This window comes from Medicago truncatula, chromosome 3, assembly GCF_003473485.1.
Source record: "Medicago truncatula cultivar Jemalong A17 chromosome 3, MtrunA17r5.0-ANR, whole genome shotgun sequence".
Classification (NCBI taxonomy): domain Eukaryota; kingdom Viridiplantae; phylum Streptophyta; class Magnoliopsida; order Fabales; family Fabaceae; genus Medicago; species Medicago truncatula.
Genome location: NC_053044.1, coordinates 12,604,681 through 12,613,785, shown reverse-complemented (window position 1 = coordinate 12,613,785; position 9,105 = coordinate 12,604,681).

Genomic DNA, 9,105 nt, shown 5'->3' with positions numbered 1-9,105 from the left:
TGTCCCTTCGCAGAACGTCAACAACGTTGCACAAACTCGATTTTCAGTGCCGCGGTTATGAGGGGTCTATCCTATTAATAAGGGTTGTCAAATATGCTGTTTCACACAATGTCCAACGGTTACGATTTGACACCACATGTGATATTCAATGATTTCCACCTTGCCTTTTTTCATGTCACACTTTAACTTCTCTTGAACTTTATGTTGATCACCCTACTTCTTTTCATGAACAAATATTATTTCCTAAAGTACTTTGTTTTTCATGATGGCGGTAATGGCCGCACCGAGCCTTTTTTTGATTTAAGAAGGTTGAATACTTTGATCATTCGGAATCGTCAAGTTCTTGATGCACAAAACCTCTACATATCAAGTGCCACACTTGCCAATTTTACTACAGAAATGGATCGCGACGACTATAGCAAAGTTGAGTTAGACACTCCAAGTCTTTATAGCTTTGATTTTACGGGTATTCCTCTTCAAAAACTATGTGGAAGCAAATGCAATCTCTCTTCTTTGAAAGATGCAAGTATTAATGTACCAATGGGGTCAGTTATTCCTGCGGATACTCCTTTGGTTCTACTTCGCTGGCTGGTCGAGCTCACTAATATCAAATCATTGACAGTCCCTTCAAGTACTCTTCAGGTATCTTAGAACATGTTTGGTTTGATAGATTTTTGTAACAATTCATTGAGGATACATTTGGATTGGTAGAAATGGCATAGCGAATGGAGTGGAATGAAATGAAATAACCTAATTAGATTTCTAGTACTATAGGGGCTTGGTTTGAGAATATTTTAGGGGTTTCATTTTAGTTTTTAGTTTTTATTATTTTTCTTAATATGCTTGCTTTTTTATTATAGTTCTAATTTTTCTCAAAAATAAAATGACATGCATTAAATTGATCCTAATGTTCATTCTGGACTACTTGACCATTGATCAGGTTCTCTCCTTAGTTCCTGATTTATTGAAGGTTGAATTCTCTTACTTGTATAACTTGAAATTGTAGGAGAAATTAGACATAGAATTATTATAAATAATAAATCAACCACAGATATAAACACAATTAAATATGACTCTTCATCAAGTTAAATATAGTATAAAAAAACTTATCGGACTGAGGCGTGCACAAATAATTAGTGAAAGTAAAAGTGCTCGAACCTCCATCCATAGTACCGAATGGAATAGCGGACTTTTTGCTACAAAATGCACCGCCCGCGAAGGTTTATATCATACATTGGAGGCTAAAATATGGTTTTAGTCCCTGCAAATATGTCTCATTTTGGTTTTAGTCCCTGTAAAAAAAAAATTGTTTTTGGTCCCTGCAAAATTTTTTGTTTTTGAAAATAGTCTTTTAAAAACAAAATATTTTGCAAGGACCAAAAACTACAAAATTGGTTCAGTTATAATGTGCCACGTATGCAAATCATCACAAAAGTGGGGCCAGGGACTATTTTCAAAAACAAAAAATTTTACAGGGACCAAAACAATTTTTTTTTTCACAGGGACTAAAACCAAAACGAGGCATATTTGCAGGGACTAAAACCATATTTTAGCCTACATTGGATTAAGGTAATTGTACACTAAACTTGTTAGACACAATTTTCTGGTTTGGTGTTTGCTTTGTAATTTGTTTTTGTTTCCCTCGGTCTCTCTTTTATAACTAATTATGGTGGAGATTTTTTTTTATTGCTTTAGCTTTCTGTTTTTTTTTTTTTTGGTAACCTTTAGCTTTCTGTTTGATATGCAACATATTTTCTCTAAGTTTTTAAATTCACCCAAAACAATAAACAAACATATACTAAGGCTTTGTTGCGAGTTTTGAGGGGAAAGAAAGGAAAGGCTAAGGAGGGGAAGAGAAGGAAAGGGAGGGAAGGGAGAAAGGATAACCTGTCCCTTGTTTGGGAGCTAAAACGCCAATAAGGTAAGGAGATAGAGGGCTTATGTTATAATTTTACTATTTTATCCTTTTTTCTCTTAAAATCAATACATTGTTATACTTCATAATTTAACTTCTAATTTATTCAAAACAAGTTATCTAATGAAAAACAAATTATTACGATCTATTTTTAAAAAACAACTTATTTATAAAAAAAAAGCTTATTACAATCTTTTTTTAAAAACAACTTATCTTACGAAAAACAAATTATTACGATCTTTTTTTAAAAAGCAGCTTATTCAAAACAACTTATTTATACAAAACAGCTTAATACGACCTCATTTTCTAAAACCGCTTATTCAAAATAGCTTATTTATACAAAACAACTTATTACAACCTCTTTTTCAAAAATAGCTTAGTCAAAACAGCGTATTTATGCAAAACATCTTAATACGATCTCTTTTTCAAAAACAGCTTATTTATACAAAACAACTTAATACGACCTCATTTTCTAAAACCGCTTATTCAAAACAGCTTATTACGACCTCTTTTTCAAAAAGAGCTTATTCAAAACAGCTTATTTATGCAAAACAGCTTAATACGATCTCCTTTTCAAAAACAGCTTATTCAAAACAGCTTATTTTTACAAAACAACTTAATACGACTTCATTTTCTAAAACCGCTTATTCAAAACAACTTATTTATACAAAACAGCTTATTACGACCTCTTTTTCAAAAAGAGCTTATTCAAAACAACTTATTTATGCAAAACAGCTTAATACGATCTCTTTTTCAAAAACAGCTTATTCAAAACAACTTTTTTATACAAAACAGCTTAATACGACCTCATTTTCTAAAACCGCTTATTCAAAACAACTTATTCATGCAAAACAACTTACTACGTTCTCTTTTCAAAAAATAACTTATTCAAAACAGTTTATTTATGGAAAACCGCTTATTACAATATCTTTTTTAAAAACAACTTATTCAAAACAACTTATTACGACCGGTTGTTTTGAATAAGTTGTTTTTGAAAAAGAGGTCGTAATAAGTTGTTTTGGATAAATAAGTTGTATTGAATAAGATGTTTTTTGAAAAGAGGACGTAATAAATTGTTTTGCACAAATAAGTTGTTTTGAATAAGCGGTTTTGGTTAAAATTGTTGAGCCATTAAAGCCACAAGCCCCTGCAACTTCCTTCCTCTGTACTGAATCTGACCAATGCATTGTAGTGGTTCGTGTTTATGGCGACACCACTGCAAGTGGCATCAAAATTTGAAACAGCATCAGAACCGACTACTACAAAACTCCAACCCATGAATGAACAATGATGAGTTCGACAAGCTTCCATCATGCTAAAATAAAATGGGTGCAAAATGCTAAAACACACCTTTTATATATATATATTGGTTCAAATTTATTATTTTGTCATGTCCATATAATATTTCTTTATACTATATATATAGAAAATAGCATAGCTCAGTTGGTAAAAACAAGCATTATTATATCAGGGATCGGGAGTTCGAACCCTGACACCCCACTTATTCATCTTCAATGTCATTGAAATGATGAACCTTGTTAGTTTAGTTCGTTTTTATTTGAATGCACATTTATATTTTTACTTTTAATCAAAATTAAATTTTGGTAAAAAAAAATATATTTAATAATTTTCAAACGTAAGCATAATAAGGGCGGAATGACATACACGTGAATACCCATCTTTTCTCTAGTTAATAAATAATAACAATTTATAATTTGGCTATAAAATAACCGATTCAAATTAAAATGTATTAAATATGGTTGGAGTAGTTTTTGTAAAAATCATTCATCCAAAATAGAGTTAAATTGCATGTACCTAAGCATTTTAACTAGATCTTGTAATCTTAACATTAGTTATATTCTAGTGGTTAAAAAGTCTTTCACACACTAGTTTATTATTTCCGATTGGTATGTATTTATGCATGCATGCCACATATGATTAAAGAAAAAAAAATTGTACAGCATTTTATTTATATTTTTAAAATAATATTTCTAAAGAGACTAATTATAAATATATATATTTTTTTCCTTAAAAAAAAATTAAATTTTATCACTAAATTTGTCCTTAAAGTTATTAAAGATTTATACAATACAAAAGTCATAGTCGAAATTTAACCTAGTTAGCCTCTTATATATATGGTTGAGCTCACCATTTTGACATAAGTCAAGAGGAACAACGTCGTTGCTTAGGCGTCCCTTTCTTTGGTTATGCTGGTATGCAATTAGTACACAGCGATTCCATTCTACTTCATTCTAAGCAGACCAGCAATACATATGAGGTTAATCTTCAGTCGCTCATCTTTTCATGTAATCGATGTCATCTAATTGTTTATTTAATTATTTTCTCCTAACCAATTTTTTTGTTGTTGTCGCTGTAGCAGATCTATAAGTGTCAAAACAAATATTTATTCATGGAGTACTATTAAAGGTGTGATTGAATGAAAATCTTCAATGATATCTTATATCTCTACTCCTTCTATGATGATGTGCTTAGATCTATTGTTCTTTTTGATAGGTTCCAACATAATTTTGATCGAGTGTAATTTCTTTGATTAAATATGGATAGATCTGTAGCATCAAGAAGGTACGTGTTCTATTGTTTTTGTCATATGGTCACAATTACAATTAGGTACCTTAAACTATAATTTTTTTATTTTTCTTTCCTCTTGTGTGATACTCATTTTGATTATGATTTTACTTTTTCAGGTTGGTTTACTTTTTGAAGGCCATGATGATCCTATTGATCTAGTTTCCTTCCTCTACGTGGCTAATGATATAAATGAGCAATTCAACTCATAGCTACGGTGCTAACAATATAGCTATATGCTGGAATGAAATCTCCTACATAGTTAAATTGGAGACAAACTATTTGGTTGATTTCCAGCTTCGTGTGGAGGTACTGTCAATGTCATATATAGTGAAATTGTTTCCCGAAATGTTACATCTGAGTTTTCAAACATATGGATTGCTGGAACGAGAAATATCATCTACAACCAAAGATATGATGAAGTCTGTGCCGGTTGCCCTCCTTATCTTTTTGAAAGCTAATAACAACTTATCAGTCTCATTTTCCGATGGCACCTGTCCATAGTACAATAGATACGCAGAAGTTTCTCAATCCCTCGTATCGGATAATCACGAGGACCCAGCTGATTTAACGAAATAGGAAACATCAACCTTCCCCTATCTTCGGGAGTCTGAACAATCTCTTGTGTAACGGCCCTCCTTGAATTTACACATTGATGTAGGAGGGTTTTCATAGAATTTCTTAGTATTTTATTAGTATTTTTTATTTTAGTTAAATTTATTTGTATCTTCACCTTCTTAAGGTATCAATAGTTGTTTTTAGAATTTTAGCTCACAGTTTTGCTTTCTTGTAATAATTGTAAGAAATGTATCTTCAACTTTTGAGTGTGCTGTTTTACGTCTTTGTATGCTTCATTTGTTGTCTCTTCTGTCGACTGTGCACCTCTCTATTTTACCGTGAATAAGCATATACAAGTATAACCTCTTTTTGAAAATACACATAGCATTTGCATACAAATACTTATATTATTCATCTAATTTCAGATTGATAAATGAAGCATGTTGTAAATATATTGTCGCTGGTAATTGCCATCACTGTTTTATGGGTTGGCGTTCTACAAACTTCTACCATTCCTCAAATTCATACTTGGTTGGTAGGTTTCATGTCATCACATGCTTTACTTTTAACATTGTTTTGTGGTCTATGGTACAAAGATGTTTTGAGGGTCATGTTGTTGGACATATGTCACGAATCCAGCATACGCATCATTGAGACCTGCGATCATTTTTAATACCAAACTGGTATTAGTAACAGGAGAGCCAACGTTGGTCAGTTGGTCGGAGAGAAGCTTAAGGTGGTTACAATAAGCTTTGGTGGATGGAAAATCTTCCAGGTTGGTGCTGCTAAATTGATTTTCAAGTTGAACAACACGAGCATGTTTGTTGTCATTAAACATGGCTGCGATAGGTTTCCAACATTCTTCAGCAGTGTCATTAATCTCAAGGATAGAGGTAAGGATATCTTGTGTGATAGTGGCATACATCCACTGTAATAACACAACATCAAGGCGATTCCATAGATCGGAATCCTTTTCCTTGGCGACAGCCGCAACTTTGCGAGCGGTTTCATTAGAGGGTGGGATGATGTGATCAAGAAGGTTGTGAACGCGGGCTTTCACTAAAAAAAGTGCAGACCAGGATAGATAGACATTAGCATCATTATCCAACGTGACCGGGATGATGGTTTTGACGTTGGTAATGGAGAAGGCAGTGTGAAAATTTGGTTTTGATGCCGTAGGAGCAGGTGGGTTTGACACCAACGAAGTGTCGTCAGTATCGTTTATGGGGGGATCGGTGCTCGCAGGCATGGCTAGGATTGAAGGAAGGGAGGCTGTGGTTGGATAGAGAGTTTTAGATTTGGATCGGTAAAGCTGATACCATAATAGAAATGTAATCCCTGATTATTATTGATGAGAATTGTGATAGGTATACAATTGTTTCTGATTCTGATATAGAAACTAATGAATGCCTAATGAATATACAATAATGCCTAATCAATATACAATAAACATAATTGATTCTAATAGTAATGCCTAATGAATATACAATAAACATAATGGATTCTAATAGGAAAGCTTTTCTGATTCCAAAGCTATGATATGAAATACACCCCAATGAGGACTTATAAGGTGCATGTAGATAGAGTACCAACTAGATTGCTGGAAGATGGATTCAAACCTAAACCTTACAAGCAAAGATTGGGTGTGTGGCCTCCATCTCATGGTTTAGGCTACAGTTATCAATACTCTTCACTTTTTCCTATTGACAATATAATGGAATATGTATAGAAGGGGGACAAATGTTCTCTACAAAAATAAGAAATCAGACTCGACTTTTGGCATTCACTCCATTGGGTATCCATTATCATCAACACCTTCTCCCTTCCCTCATTGAACTCTTGCAAATGCAATGTTGCAGACTCCAGACTAAATTTATGAGTACTCTTGCAAATGCAATGTGTAAGGAGTTTTGCATACAAAAACTTTAGATTCACATTCTTTTTGCCTCGTCATGCAAAACTGTCTGGCACATCCTGTAATGGACCATCCTTCTCAGTTCGATTGAATATGGCTTCTGTAGTGATTTGTAGACTGTAACATATTCAATATCAAGCCCCAAATATTTACTTGGTTCAAATGGTGCTTCAATTATCATATGAATGTCAATCTGTCCTCCTAAATGCTCCGTAAGCAGTTAAGTAATCATCCAAATGATTGTGGGATCATATTAGTTAGTTGTTTTTCCTACAATGCCAAAAGTTTCAATACTCACTTCAAAGCATTAGAATCATGAGTCATGAATTGTAAAGATTTCAAATTCCAAATTAACTTGCCTCATCAAAAGCTTAAAAAATATCAATACTTGGTTGGTGAATTGTGCACACAACATTTCTCCCTGTGTCTACTGTGTTTCTCACAGTTCGCATCACAATAGCAGCAGCTCTAGCATCAAGGCCTGATGATGGTTCATCCATGAATATGATTGAAGGGTTAGCAACCAATTCCACAACAATAGAAAACTTATAATAAAATATTCTGGAAAAACACCATTCCGGATTATATAATCCGGATTGCTCCGAGAGTAATTTTGGAAAAAAATAGGGCGCGTGAGGAAAGACATAGGGTGGGAAAAGTAACACTCAAAGAAAATTAGCATTGATTTTTTTATTGCATAATTACCCTTCAACATGGCTTGTTTTAAAGGACGGAAAGATTGGGTATTTTTGTCCGACTATTACTTTTTCCCACCCTCCTCTTTTCTAGCGCGCCCGTCAAAAAAGACCAAAATATTCTTGGTTCGGATTATATAATCTGATCTAGATTGTTAGCATGCTAGATCTTTGATTTTTTTCGCTTTCTTTGATGTCAATGTTCTCAGTTGACCGTTATATAACCCCTGCATAAGCTGCAAACCAATTGTAGGGGTTATATGAACGGTCAACAATGACTATGACGCCACAAACACTCCTAAAAAATAAAAAAAAATGTTGAAGTAAATGTAAGAAAAGAGGTGAAGTGAAGAATGAAGGAAATTGTTAAAGATCCAAGCCTAGTTATAGCCTTAAACCAGTCCTAGATCATAAATACAATCAAATAAAATGTGTTCTACAATCTAAAAATGCATTAAACACTCCACAAACTAGCCAATCCTTTGATGAAACGCCACCGTCCGAAAAACTAAGGGTTTTCAGATTATATTATTTGAAAATGACAAAAAATTGGATTATATAATCCGAACAGTACCAGAATGTCTATTTGAAGGGATTTAATGGAATATGACATAGGAAATAATTTAAAAAATACAAAAAAAAAAAAAAAAAGTAAGCAGCTTAAAACAACATAATATTCTATGATGGTGTTGGAAGAGGTGCTTTTGAACTCGTTCCAACTGGCCTGCCAACTCGAGTTCATAAAAACCTTTTTGGATTCAGATATGCAACTTAACGATGAAAGACAATGTGTTTCAAGAGGATTGTTTTGAGTTAGATCCTGCTACCTTGCCAACTTAGATATTTATATCCCTGAGGAACCATGATCTAGCTCATAGCAACCTCTTGGTATTCAAAGAGGATTGTTTTGATTTTATTTTTTGTGCGTTTTGTAGCAAATAAACAAAGGCTGCAAGATCTATCTATATATTTTTTTACAGCATGCTGAAGATCTTCATCATGCCATCAATTAGAGAGCATTCTACTTGCGACAACATGAGAAAGATCCTCAAGACAATGACAAAAAATTCCATGATATCTTTGGTGTGTTTGTGTCTTTTGTTGGAAATGAAGATAAAAACCAGAAACACTTATTTATATAGGTATCTGGACGTTGTGGACGACAAAAACAGTTGGTGTAGTGTGGTCCATACAAAAGAATCCTATGCTGAAGGAATTCAAATTATATAATCTGAATTTCACTTACACCCTATAAAATTGAGTTGGATTCGAATTATTTTAGCGATTAAATGAACATCTTTGACCTAAAACACGTAATAAAAATAACATAAAACACGTAATTAAATAAAACCTATCACATCATCACAAATCATCTAAATTAATGTCTTCGTGTGGTGCGTCCATTAGTTTCATGATCTCTTCGTAGTTTTTGGGCT